This window comes from Lytechinus pictus, chromosome 16 (assembly GCF_037042905.1).
Source record: "Lytechinus pictus isolate F3 Inbred chromosome 16, Lp3.0, whole genome shotgun sequence".
In the NCBI taxonomy this organism is placed as follows: domain Eukaryota; kingdom Metazoa; phylum Echinodermata; class Echinoidea; order Temnopleuroida; family Toxopneustidae; genus Lytechinus; species Lytechinus pictus.
In genome coordinates, this window is record NC_087260.1 from 28,061,707 (window position 1) to 28,079,335 (window position 17,629).

General features: G+C 35.5%; 1 long non-coding RNA gene across 1 annotated transcript; it reads left to right on the plus strand.

The window, feature by feature from the left end:
* The first annotated feature begins 2,302 nt into the window (after positions 1 to 2,302).
* Positions 2,303 to 11,882, plus strand: LOC129279426 (uncharacterized). Its single transcript, XR_010296138.1, has 3 exons — positions 2,303 to 2,505; positions 8,058 to 8,093; positions 11,324 to 11,882. It is a non-coding gene; the product is annotated as an uncharacterized LOC129279426 (long non-coding RNA).
* Positions 11,883 to 17,629: the final 5,747 nt, after the last annotated feature.

Here is a 17,629-nt window from a genome sequence, read left to right on the forward strand (position 1 = left end):
CCATATCAAAGAGAAAAATCAAAGAAACATATTGTTGAAAGTTTGAGGAAGATTGAATGAATTATAAGAAAGTTATGAGCGTTTGAATATTGAGATCACTAATGCCATGTAGATCCTCCTATTGGCAATGCGACCAAGATCTGTGATGTCACACACGTACAACTCCCTCATTACTTTAGATCTTATTTCACATATATTCTCACTTTTATAGAGTCTATCACAAGGTGAGGTGTTCTCTTTATGAGAGGACAAGTACAGAGGTTTCACAACATTATATCATTGATGAATCGTTTGTCATATGATTAGAATGAGCAAAAATAGATGTTTTGGGGTATATTTTCAGTGTCCAAAAGGGGAGAGTTGTTCATCTGTGACATCATAGATCTTGGTCGCATTGCCAATGGGAGGATCTCCATAGCATTAGTGATCTCGACATTCAAATGCTCATAACTCTTCTATTGCTAGTCCTATTTTACTCAAACTTTTGTTGATCTTATTCTTTGATTTTTCTGCTTTCACAAAAGTTAACTTGCTCCAAGAGTTTCATTCTCCTTTAAAGAGTGGAATGGACAGAGCTTTAAAGAATTGAGCGGGTTGACCTTTAAACACAGTAAAAAAAAATAGCACGTTGTTTTAGCCTGCCACTCTAACAACAAGTTGTTTAAACTTGTTTGTAATTGTTAAAACTTTTTAAACAACTTGTTTAAAAAGTTTAAACAGTTGTTTAAAAAGTTTAAACAGTAGTTGTTAGAGTGACGGGCTTAAACAACGTGCTCAAAATTTTAAACAGCGTTTTTACAGTGAAGAATAGAACTTTAAAGAATGGAGTGGATAGAGCTTTAAAGCTATTGTTTTAAAGCTCTATCTATTCTGTTCTTTAAAGCTCTATCCATTCTATTCATAAAAGCTCCATTGATCCACTCTTCAAAGTTCTGTCCATTCCATCCTTAAGAATTCCATCTCATCCATTCTTCAAACTTTATCCATCCTGTTCTTATGATGTAGTATGGTTGATGTTAGGTGTATATTTTATAACTGAATGATCAATACAGACTATTGAAAAATAATATAAAAAAACGATCCCGAAAATGAAAATGAAACGTTTTATCCTGGCATCGCCATCAATTTATAAAACGCCACCTTTTGGCTAAATTACACATACCGAAAATCTGCAGCTGTGAATAAATTGAGTAAGAAAACATCAAAGTCGATGAAAAAAAATGAATAATACGTTTTGCATTATTTAAGTGAGACAGTTTTCATTACCTCATTTTAATAGGCCTATATTGAATAAACTATGAAATATTCCATAACAATTAGCATGAAAGAGGATCACACACATTAGACTGGTATCATGAGCCAACACCGGTTTAATATTTTAGAGCAGAAAATAATTATGAACGATTTTGTTTTCATACACGAAATTAAATAAGAAAAGATAAGGGACGTGCAAATGCAGCTCGACCCAGTTCTTTTTCAGGAAATAAATGATATCAAAATGATTTATAAAATGCCATGACATCTTTAGGCCTACTTTTTCCAAAGATTTCGCCGATTTTCAGTGCTTTGTTAATTTCAATCCTGTCCGAATAGATTTGTGAGCCTCGATCAGTAGGCATAGTTGGCGGATCGGGGGGGGGGGGGGGGGGGGGGTGGGAGCACAGCCGGCCCGTGGCCCCCCCCCCCCCCCCATTTGAGAGTCCGATTTTGTAAATTACATTTTTTAACTCAAATGTCCCCCCCCCCCCTCGAAAATGAGGATCTTTTTTTTTAATGTCAAATTTTCCCCGGATGAATGACCTTCAATAATTAGGTGAAAACCAATTTTTTTTTCTTGTCAAATTTTCCGCGGAGGAAATAACCTTCAGTTTAAGGTTCAAAAGTGTCATGAGAAGAGAGAATCAAATCAATTAATCAGTTGCTTCTAGTTGGAATGTGAATGCTCACTTAACATTGATTCAAATTACCGCATGTATCTACAGAAAAGAATTATAACAGTGGCAGTGGCAGCAACACAATAATTATAGGTCACTTTTCTTCCAAATTCTTTCTGCATATCGTGGAGGTTTGGGACATATTGTTAATTTGCTTTTAGGTAAATGAATAATCATAGCATGTCTACCAATACAATTTCGATTTCTATTCTAATTTCATGAACAATTTTTTTTTATAAGTATGGGATGTTCAATATACTACATGGGCGTGTCCTCAAACTGACTGAAATTCCAGAGGGATCGTCTTTTAAGAGATGTATTACATCGATAGTTTTCGTAGTATACAAATAAACCGTTCGTGACAGAGGTAATAATTCCATGACATTTGCTCCGCTCTAAATTGCACACACCAATGGAATGACCACTTCAACTCTGCACCATAACACGTTCCTCAATTTACTACACATCGTATATGTATGAAGTGGATTCGGTTGAGGCCTCTTTGTAACTTGTCGCTTTACGCGACCTTATTATTCGATCGATCCTTCGTTTAGATAGAGGTAGAGTCGAGGTAAGAAATATATTCTGTATTTTTTTCTCAAATATTTTGTATCTGTGAATGTTTTGAAATACATAATTAGTGTTTACTGAATTCTTGTCATGTCATTTCTGAATAATTTGCTTGTTGTTCATTATGTCCAGAGGAAAAGTATTGAAATGGCATGTAAATAATTGCAACTCTGCTGAATTCAACTTCGAGTCTCGTTACTGGCAGAGCAGCTGCCCTGGGTTTAGCCCTGCCGCCCCGACCGGGGCAAGGTTGTTCAGCTTCCGCATAGTTTTCAGTATGTTGCGCTCATCCGTGCATATGGATGTACAGTCCGACCTCTCTTATCCGGACACATTGGGACCAGCACCAATCCGGATAAGGGATTTATCCGGATCTGGGAGACCCAATATTAAATACACGCAAGCTGCGGCCTCGATCCCCGCAACGCGGCGGTAGCTACACGTTATCTATTGTTGTGGGCCGGGCGTACGGTACAGACATGTATTCACTGCAGTGTCAGTGCAAATTATAGGCGGTAATTTTTACGGAAATGAAATCGAACGATGGCCAAAACTGTTGGATAATTTACCTGCTAAAATGATTGAGGTATAAATCGAGCATACCTCGAAAGAGAGAGAATGAATGACTCGATGAAAGTAAGTTTTACAATTAGATCATCGCGGCCGCTATCGCAGCTTCGCAATGTCAGCCATTGTTATACTGACTGTAGGCTCAAACATGATAGATGGCGCTGTCCGTATTGAGGCCGAGCATTAGCTAGCGAACATGTGTTGTTTTTCCCGGGGAAACAACAAGAGAACGTGATGAAATGTTTACACTGCACCCCGATTTACTGGAAAATTATCCTGCCTAAATTCTTTTGGTGATTTGGGTGAGATATTTTCATGAAAAATAATGTTGTTTTAGGTAGACTACACTGGAAAATATATTTAATCAAAGTGAGTTTGCGTATAGGATTGAGTTTAGATTGCAATCTCATTTCCTCACGTACTAATAAAATTGAATTGAAAAAAAATCTCGGCAAGTGTGCGTCCGGATAATAGAGAGATCCGGATAAGGGGAGGCCGGATAAGAGAGGTCGGACTGTATATTCGATTGCAGGTGTGGGCGTGCCCCCCCCCCCCCCGGGCTACTCATATTCTAACGTGATACCTAGCTATGTCTGTGCCACACAGTTTGGAAAAATGCAAATGCATTTCACAGAAAAAAATAAAGGCAAAGCCAGGGAAAAAGGTCTGGAACTAGATTCAGTCATTGTTTCGGACAAAATTGTCCCTGTAATAGTGATTACCTACTTCAAGCGATGTTCGTGCAGGCTCCACTTCACAACCGCTCCACTATGCTCCACCTACCCGAACATCAAGTTGGTGAACTCGCTTGGATACTCCGAGTGGCAAAGGTGGGATTTTATGGGGGGGGGGGGGAATATAAAATTCATGCAACATCACGATCTTTAAAATCAATTAAAACTAATGTTCTTACTTTACACAAAGTTTCACTTTTCCATGCTTCTATCAGTCTCAAAATTGGTGATTTAGAGCCAACATGGAGTTCCTCACACATATAAATAATTTGCTGCCGATTTCAAAACATTGCATGCGCATGCGCGAGGGTCTGAGCTCGGACCCTCGCGCATGTGCATGCATGAATATAGGGAAGAAATATTCAATCATGTAATTCTGTTAAACATATTATATTTCAAACCAAAAAGAGAAAAAAACCTCCTAATAGTAATAGCCAAGAAGTAAAATACATTTTCCAAATCAAATTAAGGAAAAGGGATAGCACTTGATCGTAACACCTTATCTGTGCATCTAAGAAAAGTGGGAGGATTTTGATTCTGAATGAAGGGCAGGTTTTTTTTTCTCGCCTGCCAAGCAGAGTGAGACTATAGGCGCCGCTTTTCCGACGGCGGCATCAACACCAAATCTTAACCGAAGGTTAAGTTTTTGAAATGACGGCATAACTTAGAAAGTATATGGACCTAGTTTATGAAACTTGGCCATAAGGTTAATTAAGTATTACTGAACATCCTGCCTTAGTTTCAGGTCACATGATCAAGATCAAAGGTCATTTAGGGTCAATGAACTTAGACCATGTTGGGGGAATCAACATCAAAAGCTTAACCTAAGGTTAAGTTTTTGAAATGTCATCATAACTTAAAAAATATATGGACCTAGTTCATGAAACTTGGACATAAGGTTAATCAAGTATTACTGAACATCCTGCTTGAGTTTCACATCACATGACCAAGGTCAAAGGTCATTTAGGCAGGCCTCTACAATTTTTTTTTGTCATTTGCCCTGTCGGGCAAGTGATGAAAAAATTTGCTTGCCCGATAGTAAAAACTGCTTGCCCAATTTGTTTTATAATTTTATTATGACGGCACTTTTATTTTTAAAGGTCATACAAAATAACAACAATCGAGAATCATGTATAGTATAAAAGAATACATTTAAAAGTTTACTCAGCAACGTAGGTCTGAGTTTATTTTGAACAAAATTTTTTCGCTATTTATAAATGGGCATTTAAGGTTAAAAAAAAAACTTCACCAAAAGTTGTTAAAATTTAGTATTTTGCATCTTTAGATCCACGAAGTGGAAATCTATTTGCCATATTTCCTTAGAATTGTTTTGATTTAGTTGGAAACTATGAAGAAAGCCAGTGAAAAATATTCAGCTCTTTATTGACTCTAAAAAAGATCGTTTTATGATGTAAAAAAAAAAGAATTAAAAAAAAGTGGAGTGGCTATTTAAAATTTCACATTTTGCATCTTTAAATCTATGAAATGGTCAATTATTTTCCATATTTCCTTGATTTTTTTTAATCAGTTGGAAACTATCAAGAAAATTAAGAATATTCACCTCTCTCTTGTCTTTTCTTCATCATTTTATGATGTTACACGATCGGTCAATATTTTTTTTATTGTAGTCCCACATGTCGACTTTCATGTTTTTTTCATGGTGTTGCAACACTAACAGAAAACGATCGTTGATCGTTTAATCATTTTGATCGTTTTACACTTGGTCAACACCATGAAAGTCTACATGTGGGACCACAATAATAAAAAAACATTTACCGAAGTGTGTAACATCATCATAAATCAGAGTCAAGAAAGAGCTGATTATTCTTCATTTTTTCGGTAGTTTCTAACTAAATCAAAACAATTTCAAGGTAATATAGAACATAGATGGCCATTTCATTGATTTTTGCAAAATGTGAAATTTTAGCCACTTTTGGTGTTTTTTTTTTTTTTTTTTTTTTTGGGGGGGGGTTTGCATCGGCAAATTGCGCAAGATGGTAGCGCATGCGCAGTCATTGCACACATAGAACGTAAGATGCGATGGCACGGTTTTTCGAACGAGGTACCTGGCGATGAATTATTGGTAATTGGCGCTGATTTTACATCAGTTTCCACTGTTTTTTTTACTGGTTTGACATATTATGAGAGATAGTTGTGATTATCCAAAAGATAGTGAAATTTAGATGATCTTCTGATATTATATTATTTTATTTCCAAAACAACCACTTGCCCGATCGGGCAATTGACTTTGAGGAATGTTTGCCCGCACATCATTTTCACTTGCCACGGGCAAGCGGGTTTGTCGCGCCCTGATTTAGGGTCAATGAACTTTGGCCAAATTGGGGGTATTGTTGAATTACCGTCATAACTTTGAAAGTTTATTGGTCTAGTTCATAAAACTTGGACATAAGAGTAATCAAGTATCACTGAACATCCTGTGCGATTTTTCAGGTCACATGACCAACGTCAAAGGTCAATGAACTTTGGCCATAATGGGGGTATCTGTTGAATTACCATCATAACTTTGAAAATTTATGGATCTGATTCATGAAACTTGGACATAAGAGTCATCAAGTATCACTGAACATCTCGTGCGAGTTTCAGGTCACATGACGAAAGTCAAAGGTTATTTAAGGTAATTGAACTTTGGCTATTTTAGAGGTAATTATTAGATGGCTGTCATAACTTTCAAAGTCTATAGATATAGTGTATAAAATGTGGATATAGGGGTAATCAAGTATCACTGACAAGTTTTAGGTCACATGATCAAGGTCAAATATCAATGAACGTAGTAATGTATCATTATAGTGTTTTTTGTTAATAATTATTTTATAGTAGTTTTCAAAGTCAGCAATGCTGCTGTATTGAATTGCGTGATGCAGGTGAGACAGCCAGAGGCATTCCACTTGTTTTTCTTAGTTTTTTCTTTTTACATTTACTTCTTTCTTTTCTCTTCTTCTCTCTCCCCTCAATAGGGGAGAGGAGAATATCTATTTGTGTTGTGTCATTAGTTTTCTGCAGATTCTAATTTTTTTTTTTTTCATTCTTATTTTGTAAGTTCCTTATGTACTGGGTTAAGTTCCTTATGGGTTGGGAAGTAGGGGACCTGAAGGACAAGGATTTTTTTTTTGCATGTGGAATGTGCGAGTGTGTTTATTTTTTTCCTGTATTATATTCTTAATTTCTTTCAGTGAATTGGAAAATGAATGGAGCAATTTATAAATTGTATGTTCATGAAGTACTTATTTACTGGTACCATGATGTATTATGAAGTCATTATGATGCATCATTCATAAAGTTATGAAGTTATGAAATATATGAAGTCAGTTTATGTTTGTATTCACTGGAAGAAGCAATAAAATAATACTTTAAAACAAAACACCAAAGTAACAAATAAAAGGCTCTGAAAGTGGATCTAAATCTTGGTCTGAAAATTGGGGTCTCTGGAATGGCTATTGGTCTTAGTCTTGGATCAATGGCTGCTCTGGAACTGACCACTCCAAAAGTGGGTGTCTCCTTGAGTCAGCAGAACTCATTATATCATACATGGTCATGATGGTAGCAACTATGGTAGCACAATAGAACAAAAAAAACACAAATTTGAGGGTCCCTGGAACGGGAAAAATATTAATTTTTAGACCTATAACTATGGGCTGGCTTTCTAAATTGGCGATGCTCTGCCTCTGGAATGGAAATTAAGGCTGAAAGGCACATACTTATCATGCATTTATACTAAGTAGCCCCACCTGGCGTGGCCCAGTTTCATTGCCATTTTTAATGGTCAGATATTGTGCTTTTCAGGATTTTCAGATGATCCATCACATCCCTGGGTCTGGCTACTTTTTATTGATTTATTTTAGATGTGGAGTGAATTTGGACATGTTTGGGTTCCATTGCCAGGTCTAATCCTTTTTTATTTTAAGCCGTTATGGGCCTTTCCACATACGCTTTGAAAGTCCAACTGCTCTGGCAGCTTTTTTCAACCTTATTGAGGTCCCAATGCCCCCTAAGAGTGGTGTAGGCCTTCTGATAAATTCTGTAACATTGTTTTGTTTCTGTGTTTGTGAATCAATCAAGCACCCTCCTCTCCAAGACTACATTTTTAATACATTTCTATGTTGTACATGTGTTTCCGGGTTCATACAATTACAGAGCTTATAATATTATGCTTGATATATCTTTTATTATTCAAATTTGTTTGTGTTCATGCCTGTATTACTTCATAGACTTGTTTCTCTCTATTTTACAGGAATCTCAGTTGTATCACCTAACCACATCATGGCTCGTAAGTAGAATTCCACTTTCAATTTATTTCTTTCTAATTAATCATTAAGACTACATGTACAGACCTGTGTACATGTACTGTAATGAATGTTTATGTTGTTTCTGACTGTGTATGGCTAGCAAAATCATAACAACGTGTATAAAGAGAAGTGGAGGATTCAGGATTTTGAAAATAGAGGGGGCACAGATGAGAATATTCTTAGATTTATTACCGGTAATATAATGTTGACTATGTTCCATGGCAATTCTCAAAATAGGCCTATAGAGGAGGCCTGTGCCCCTGTCTGGATTCGCCAGTGCAGTGAATGTGGGCAATTCCATGGAAAATGTTCACTTTCGAGAAAAAATGAAGTTTCAGATTTCACTTAAGCAGTCAAATTTTCTTAAAAAGTAATCTATAAAGTTTCAATTTCCAATAGAAAAATCACAATATTGATAAAATTTTGTGGTTTTTTCCATCATCAAAAAAATAAAATAATAAATTGCAAAATCTAAAAAATGTGGCTATTTTTAAACAATTCATCTTTCCTGTCTCTACTACAAGCAAATAAGGTCCCACAGGTCTCTTTTAACTTTTGTATAGATGATTAATGTTTAAATCAACAGAAAATCATTGTTATATTTCATGCCATTCATCAATTTTAGAGAAATCGATCTTCAGATTAATGTGATTTCTTTACCATTATCAGTGTCATGTCCGTTACGTTTTTCACTTAAAGTTTTCACAGCTTACAGGAAATTTGTCTGAAGGTACTGCAGATTCAGATTCTATGTTAGACTTAAACCCCCTACCATGTGTAGCAATCATTTTCCCTGACCACTTCTCATTTTCATAAAAATGGCGTAACGGACATGACAATTCGCGTAACGGACATGACACCTAATATATGACAAAAGGCAGCATTCACAAAAACAAAATATTAGGCTCAGTGTCACAGACTGTGGTCAGTCTCAATTGCTGGAGGATAGCTGGATGTAATACATGTAACTCCTAGAATCTGCATGTCATTCTAGCTATTTTTAGAAGTTGGTAAATGATGAAAGTTCAGCTCTTGTTCTGGTATATTTTTCTGAGAATTAACGGTATGCCACATAATATTAGGATAAGATGCAGCTAAATCTGGCAACATACTCAGATCACAATCTGCATCATTTGTGTTTGAACAATAATTGATTGTCTTAGGTATTTGCACTGACAGTTTGGAGCATGATAAAACTCCAACTTGTGAATTCATGAGATCTTTAATGACATTGCTTCAAAGTATCTGACTTTCACCAACCCTCAACTTCTTCAGTGATGGCACTGGCTCACATTTAAAACAAGTAAATATTCAGATATCTGTGTTATATGATGTAGCTCTATGAATCCATGAATCTACAGTGGCACTTCTTAATATCACAAAGCAAAGAGGCTGTGGAAGGAATGTGGCGCGATCAATAAATTATGTCATCATAGTATTTTGGTCAGCCATAATCATGATTTGAATGATGTATCTTCGTTTGTACACAAGCAGCGCAGACAATACAATGAAATTAGATACAGCCACATTGTCAGCAAGCAAGATCGTAAGATTTATAACATTCAAGATTTGATGAAAGGATGATTATACTCAGGATGATATTTATTTTGAATGAAAAAAAAATCTCAGAAGCGATTTACAAACATTCCGATTACCTTATAACTCGTACATAATCGATAATGAAAGACTGGTTTCCAGGTACTGCTATTAAAATTTAAAATACTTTTTAATATCATTTTTTTAATCTTAAAATTGACATTAATACTAGTACATATTCTTTATCATAAAATACATTTTATAATACAGGTGTATGTTCATCTTGGATTTAATCAGGTCTGGTACATTTTGTTTTCTTCTCACAAAAAATCTGATTTGCTCTTCTCAGTGTGCCTATGGTACTATTAAAGCATTGTATTCTATATAAAATTATCATGTGGGCTATAGCTATTAAATTAATAATACCTGCCAAAAGTGCCAATAATATCTACATTTTTTTCTTAAGAATGTTAGGAAAGGTACTTTGCTGTTACATAATTACATTCATTATTCATATTTCTTTCATTTTGCAACTAAGAAGTGCTGATGAAGTTCACTTCGGAAGGGTGTCATGTCCGTTACGCTAGTGTATATTGTCAAATATTAAGCCATGAATAAAAAATAATCTTTACTATCAACTTTTTCTCTTTTAATTAGATGTGGCGGATGGTAGTAACCGGAAAATAATCATTAACTGTTGTTAACTGGTGTAAAAGAAATTTTTCCAAATATTTTTTTGTTTTATAAATATTGTACGCAAAGCCCCCCTCTCAAATTGCAAAATAATAGGAGATATTACAGATTACCAGTTATGATGTGTGTCTCTAACCTCTAGCCTTAACAAGTAACCAATTAGACTTGTACCATATCTTGTAATAAAATAATTATATTCGCTTACAAAAAGTGGACGAAACTGTCATGTCCGTTACGCTTCATGCGTCATGTCCGTTACGCTACATTTTGAGCTATGAATACAGAATGCACTGTAAAACTTTTGTTAAACACCATTTTATGGATAGAGCATGATCTTAAGGTTAAATTAACACCAGCGTCAGGTGCATGCAATCTAAGAATTCACAGGAATTTTGATAAGCAATAGGAGGTAAAAATGCTTCGTCCATTTCGTGTCATGTCCGTTACGCTGACAAAGAGTGCAATTTCTCCGCAACTGTTCAACGAAACGATTTGAAATTTCATGTGTATGTAACTGATACTTAAATGTGTCTGATAAGCTCAGTAGCAATTATCAAAAGACTGCTAATTCTACTGTATAAACCTTTGAATTACAAAAATTTGTCTGAACGTCATGTCCGTTACGCTGGAATTGCCCATATGCAGTATTAGAATTTGCATCACCTTCAACTTCCTGTCATGTGCAAGTTTTTCAAATGAAACTGAAAACACAATTTAGATGAAGTTTGTAAATTTCTTTCAGTTACCAGTATGTGAATTTTTATAAAACAAAGTTTCATGTTTATTAATAACAATACATGTAGTCATATCTGACAGTCATTTAGACTCTGATTGCCTCTATTCAAACTTATATTCTATAATCGATTGAGAATTGGATTAAGCTCACATAAATGAGTCTTTGTCATTCTGCTCAAGTACAGTACCATTCATCACAATATAAGGATTTTTTAAATAATATTTTGGTCACATTCTTTTCATGCAGAAGAGCAACAACCCCTTGCCTACCCACCACCCCAGCCAGGCGGCCCAGCGGCTCCACCAGGAGCTTACCCACCTGGAGCCGTTGGTGCCCCTCCTGGGGTTCCTGGTGCCCCTGGAGCTCCGGGACAGTGGATGCAGGCTCCTGCTCCTCCTAGCAACTGCCCTCCAGGTCTAGAGTACCTGACCCAGATTGACCAACTTCTTGTTCACCAGAAGACAGAACTCTTAGAAGGTAGGTTCATGTACAGTTTTTTCTTCACATTTATAATAGTAATAATTATAATTTACATAGCGCATCCATATTTAAATTGTAAATTTCAGACATCTTACTGAAATTAGAATACAAAACAATAATGCTTGCGACACTTGGATGTGGTCATAGACAAGATGCAAGCTGCCAGTGTAACAAGTGCTTGACATAATTGTAAACAAATGTAGGCAAATGAAAAATGACCTGAAAAGACAAATCAGTGCATCTACATGTAGCAGTGGATTATCTGGTTAAATATTTCTTATAAAGGGATTTATTAAAACAAAGAATGTTCTGTATCATTATATTCAAAAATATAATTTTCAACCTTTTGTGACTTAAGTGCACTACTATATACATGTACTATATTTAGCATTTGTGCATGAATGCAAAACTGTGTGCAATTAACATTCCTGAGCTGAATATCTTTTCACCGCAGTATGAACCATTGTGCTATTTTTATAAGTTTTACCAAAGGTACATGTATATCAGAATGTAAAGTGTACAGCGTGTATTTGAAAATGAAATACAGATCACAGTTAAAGACATTTAGAAGTGGTGCTTTAGATATTTTAATACTGTACCAGACCTTCATTTTTGAGGAGCGCGATCGCGCCGGTGCTCCTACTGCGCTCCCAAAAAAAAATTAGAACAAAAAATCGCGCTCAAAAAAAAAAAAAAATTCCATAATTTATTGTGGGAAAGAGGTGAATATTCTTCATTTTTCTGATAGTTTTCAACTAAATCAAAATAAATTCAAGGAATTATGGAAAATAGATTGCCATTTCATGGATTTAAAGATGTAAAATGTGAAACTTCAGCAATTTTTTTTTTTTTTTTTTTTTTTTGAGGAGCGCGATAATTTGTAAACGTATTGACCCAGGCCTAGTTTCACCACAGATTAATTAATAGCTACACAGCTATTGCATATACGATGTTAAGAAAAATCTACAATTTATCATACATGTATTGTATGGAATTGATTTGAGCTCAAGGAGAGCGATTCTGAGGAGCTCAATTGAGCTCCTCAAAAAAATAAGGAGAGCGATTTATTGAGCTCCACGAAATTATAAACGTGAAGGACTGCTGTACTTTGCCAGCTCAACTAAAAGTGACATAGATTGTTAATTACAAAATATGCAGGTTTGGTTCGGTTGCATTTACTGTGCGTACAAAAGTGAAAGTAATGTACAGTGTACAGAAATTGCAAAATTATTATACAAGTGTTTTATTACAGGGTGGTACATGAAAAAGATATGGATGGATTATTCTATATGTATTCAGAGCCATTGCTAGAGGTAACATTTTTTGTTCAGAAATAGGGAAAAAATATGTACATATATTTTACAAACATGGAGTTTTGTACGTGGGTCTCATGCAAAGCAGGTTAAATGACACGGGGGATTCGGGGCGATTTTGCCCCCGAAATACCCAAAAGAGCCTTGGAAAATAGCCCTGGGTACACTACAGAACCTCTTGTGTTAAGGAATGAAACATAAGATTGCAAATTCAATGTGTGCAATCCATGTGAACTTCTCGTGTCGAGGAATGACAAAAATATTTTCCTGCAAATTCAATGTGTGCAATCCATGTGCCTATTTCCTGTGGGAAACTCAAATGATCAAAGCGTTCCATAGACTGTGACCATTGATTGATGTGTGAAATTTGAAATATTTTATTTACCAGATTACATACTGTCTGAGTAGATTTTGAATAGTTGTCCTACATGGATGTTTTCATGGATATTTTCAGAAAATAAAAGAAACTTTAAATCAGTTTTATATCAATTAAGAACCAAAAATATGAATACTTGCATAACTTTTATTAACTACCGGTACTACAAAATCTGATATTCCTTTATACAATGCCTACATACACTGCACCAACCTAAAATGTTGAAAGATTTTTGGACATGAAAGTGACTTCTGTAATCTTCATACACTACAAGTACAACTTGCTTTGCCTCCCAACTCCCTGGTATTGCATTCCCATCTGTCATTGTCAAAAACATTTTTATCAATATATACTGGTAGTGTGGTACTCTAGTAACTTTAGCCAATAAAATCCAGCTCATGAAGATGAAGTGAAGTACCATAGTGTACTAGCCTCAAAACTAAGATAACACAGGAGTACAGTATCTCTAAAACCAAAGGGGCATGCATTCTTAACTCAGCCAAATTTATTTACATATATATGTACATGTAGGACTACCATACTCATAATTGTGCATGTCCGGAGGGGGGGGGGGGTATTACTTGTATGGGCACGCGCCACTATGAAAGCTCCTACATGTACATGCATGTGGGCATTTTCACGGTAACTGACATTACACGGCACAATGTTTTCACACCTTTCATTGTGTGTATCTCTAAAACAACAAATGATGGGAGTTTGCTTTTGATAGAGTTAATAAAGTGAACCTTGCTGTATACTCTGATACTAAGTTTTCCTATGTAACCACATTTTATTACGCATCAGCAAGCAAAAATGTGTCGGTAACTGACATTACGCAAAAGGACATGCAATTTCAGGGTGTTCATTAAAATTGAAATATCTCATGTCCCTGAGTAGATAGAGTAATAATTTGAATATGTCAATATACCTCCGTTACTAGGTTTAAGATGTGTAAAAATAACTAAACAATTCGTTTTTTGTCTTTTGGGGGCTATGATAATTTTTCCACAACCATGCTGGTAACTGACATTACGGTAACTGACATTACACTTAATTTGCCATAGAGATAACACATGGAAGTCAAATGTGTGGAATCATTGCATTGTATCTTCTGTGCAGGGCTTCACATGAAAGTATGGCTTCATTGTTAATTGGTAATCTTTAATTTTGGTGTAGAAGGGAGGGGTGTTACCTAGAGAGGAAATCTACCAAGTTTCATATAATATATCCTCTTTTTCAGGAAATTAGAAAAAAAAGTTCATGTTTTCGGTAACTGACATTACATACCATATCACATACTTCAATGTTTTTTTATCAGATGAATGAATTACTGGTGTTTCTTTCTGTGGGATTTTAAGAAGTGTTATAATAGCAAGCTAAATCACAGGCGAAAACATCATGATCAAACCTGTTCTTTAAAAATCTGTCAAAACAAAATATGTATCAATATACTATTTTCAACACTAATTTGTATCCATACTTTGGCAGCCATTTTGAAATAAAAAATGGCTGCCAGAGTCGGAGAAAAAAATTTGTCTCAGAAACTTCAGGTCTTGTTTAATTAAAAAACATAAAGCATTTGACATGAATATCAACTTGATTTTTTTGCCTCTGTGTCCATCTGTGGTGAAAATGCCCATGTAAGGATTGTACATGTAAGCCTACATTTATATTCCATTGGGGTTCATACATGTAGTTTGGGTTTTTTTCATGATGTGGTGTTTTTAAGTTGTAATGTTTTTTTTTTTTTTTTAGATTCCTATGCCCTTTCAACATTTATAGAGCTTTCTTACCACCCTATGGACCAACCTTGCAATATGTACCCCAATGTGCATTTCTACACGTACACAATATACCGGTACATGTCCAAATTTTTCTGTAAAAAATCCACATTTTTGGATCATCATTATCATCAAACTATTGTTTGATGTGCAGTATACTGCTGTATCAGTTCCAGTATTGATTTTCATGGTGAGTTTAAAAGATATTCCATTAGTGGGTGTGTTTAACAATGTACATTCTTCACAGTAGAGTGAAGTGCGATACTTCAGAGAATTATGTCAACAAAACGTTTAGATACATTTCATTGTAGATGAGTGTGGTAAGCCCTTTAAAGTAAACAGTGATAAACTTTGATAAAGTACCACTTTTAAAAACAAATGTTGCTCTATTTTGGGCCATGGACTTCATGAAAAGTAATTTTGTGTTACAATTAATTTGTTGTCACTGAAAAAAGTGCATTTTTCCTTTCAAGAAGAGATCTGCCAGAATCTAAAATAAAATTTATATAAATGATTTATCAGTAGGCTATATGTATGAGGTGTTTTCAGACTGCCTTGAAGTTCATCAGTTACAGGTATATTCTGATCAGGAAATTTGCCCTGATCTACCCCGATCAGTAAATACCAGGTAATTTTGACAGTGTGAACGCAAATTACAAGTAATAACCCTGAAAGAAATTACCCGCTAAATAGTAGGTGCATGTACTTGTCAGAATCACTAGAACTTTTTGGGGGATTTTCTAATGTTGCTGATACATTGTATTTTGGCAGTGTGAAAGCAAATTACGAGAACTTTTAGTCCAGTGTGGGTGCTGTGGGTGGCTGCTGAGCTACATGTACATGTAGCGAATTTGAATCTCGCGCCTTGCTTGCTTATCAGACCATACTGCATATAATCGTAACTTCAAGAACTTTTCCTGAACAGCATGTTTCGGGGCAGTGTGAATGCAATAATAATTTTAGCCTGAAAAATTTCTCGTAATTTAACTGGGATTCTTGTGATCGAGGCGGTTTGAACTTTGAAACCACCTACTGCCAGTCATTTCAGCTACATGTATGATCAAATATAGGTGTGATGTCCACAGGGCCACTGCTCCTGCCCCCCTTGCAAATTTCAGCTGATAGAAAAGGGGAAAAAATGGGAAGAATTATGAAAAAGAAGCATTGAGCAAATAAGGCAATGCCCCTTAAATTATGCCCTATCTTAACCCCCCCCCAAAAAAAAAATACCATGTATCACACTTTACAGTTGTTTATGAAAATATGTGACATCATGCCCCCAAAAATGATTCATCCCCCTCTAAACGATAGGTCTATTAGTTGAATTTATGCCAGTGGTCACGCTCAGAAATTGGACGACACTCTTTAATCATGGACAGAGTAAATTACTAATATTAATCAGTCAGACGGCAGGTCCCAAGAAAGTGGCTTCTTTCATCCAAGTGATATTCATGACTTCAGATGTTTTGCATATTTAATGAGCTTGATGCAGACCAAAACACCTCTTTTCATTCGGTCATTGCTGCTCTAATTGTGCATCAAATTTCATGAATTTGGTATCATTGTAAAGAAGAAGAATCATTCTTTCAGGTCATGTGTTTGAATTTATTCAAAGATTTTGTGATATAGGTTAAAATTTTGATCTAAAATATGCTACAAAATAATTATTTTCACCTGACAAAAGCTGCTATTTTCACACTTTATTTTTGTTTGAGCCCAAATGATTTTTAGATCATGATAAAGCTGAATATGTATGCTTTAAAATGGTATAGGTTTCAAAATAAGAATTGGTTTAATCGGGTCAAGATCACAATTTTCATTGGCCAAGTACATAAAGCAGCTTGAAAACAAGAATACTGCACTCTGATTGGTCAAAGAGACCACACACTGGCAAATTCCAACGGTTCCAGTGCCTGGGTTCATGGGAAGGTCACACTTCCCATGTGGTAATCTCCTCAAATACCCCGCGCTTGTTGTTCTGTGAACCTTATCCAGCCAATCAGAACTCTGGATTTCATGCAAGTACAAGATTTCAGAAATCTTGTCTTGTACCTTGGTGGGAAAAGTGTGTTCTTGACCAGATTAAAAGGTGCCGCATATCAAGAGTGGCATTGTGAGAAAGTACAGAAGTTCAGCTTTATGGTGATATAGATATCATTGAGGCTCAAAATAAAAAGTTTTGCACAATTTGCAAAAGAAAACAGAGGAAGAAAATTCAGTTTTGAGGCACATTTTCAGGCCAGAAATTTACTTATTTAACAAAATATTGTATACAAAATAAATGACCAATATGAAAGAGTAACATTTACTCTATCTGATGGTGCAATAATATTTCATTTAACTTGAGGTTAAAACAGGTAAATTCTTAGAGAAACAAAATCTCACGAATCACGAGATTTTGCAAGAAGGATGATTCAGCCACGGACGTACATAATGTATTATGGTATCATGCTCGGTGTCCGTCCGTCCGTCTGTCCGTTAACTTTTCCTTGTAACCGCGATAACTTCAGTTTAACTTAAACTAGGCTCATATAATTTGGTGTGTATAATACTAGCATGGATCCCAGAAAGCCTATTGATATTGAGGTCAAAAGGTCAAAGG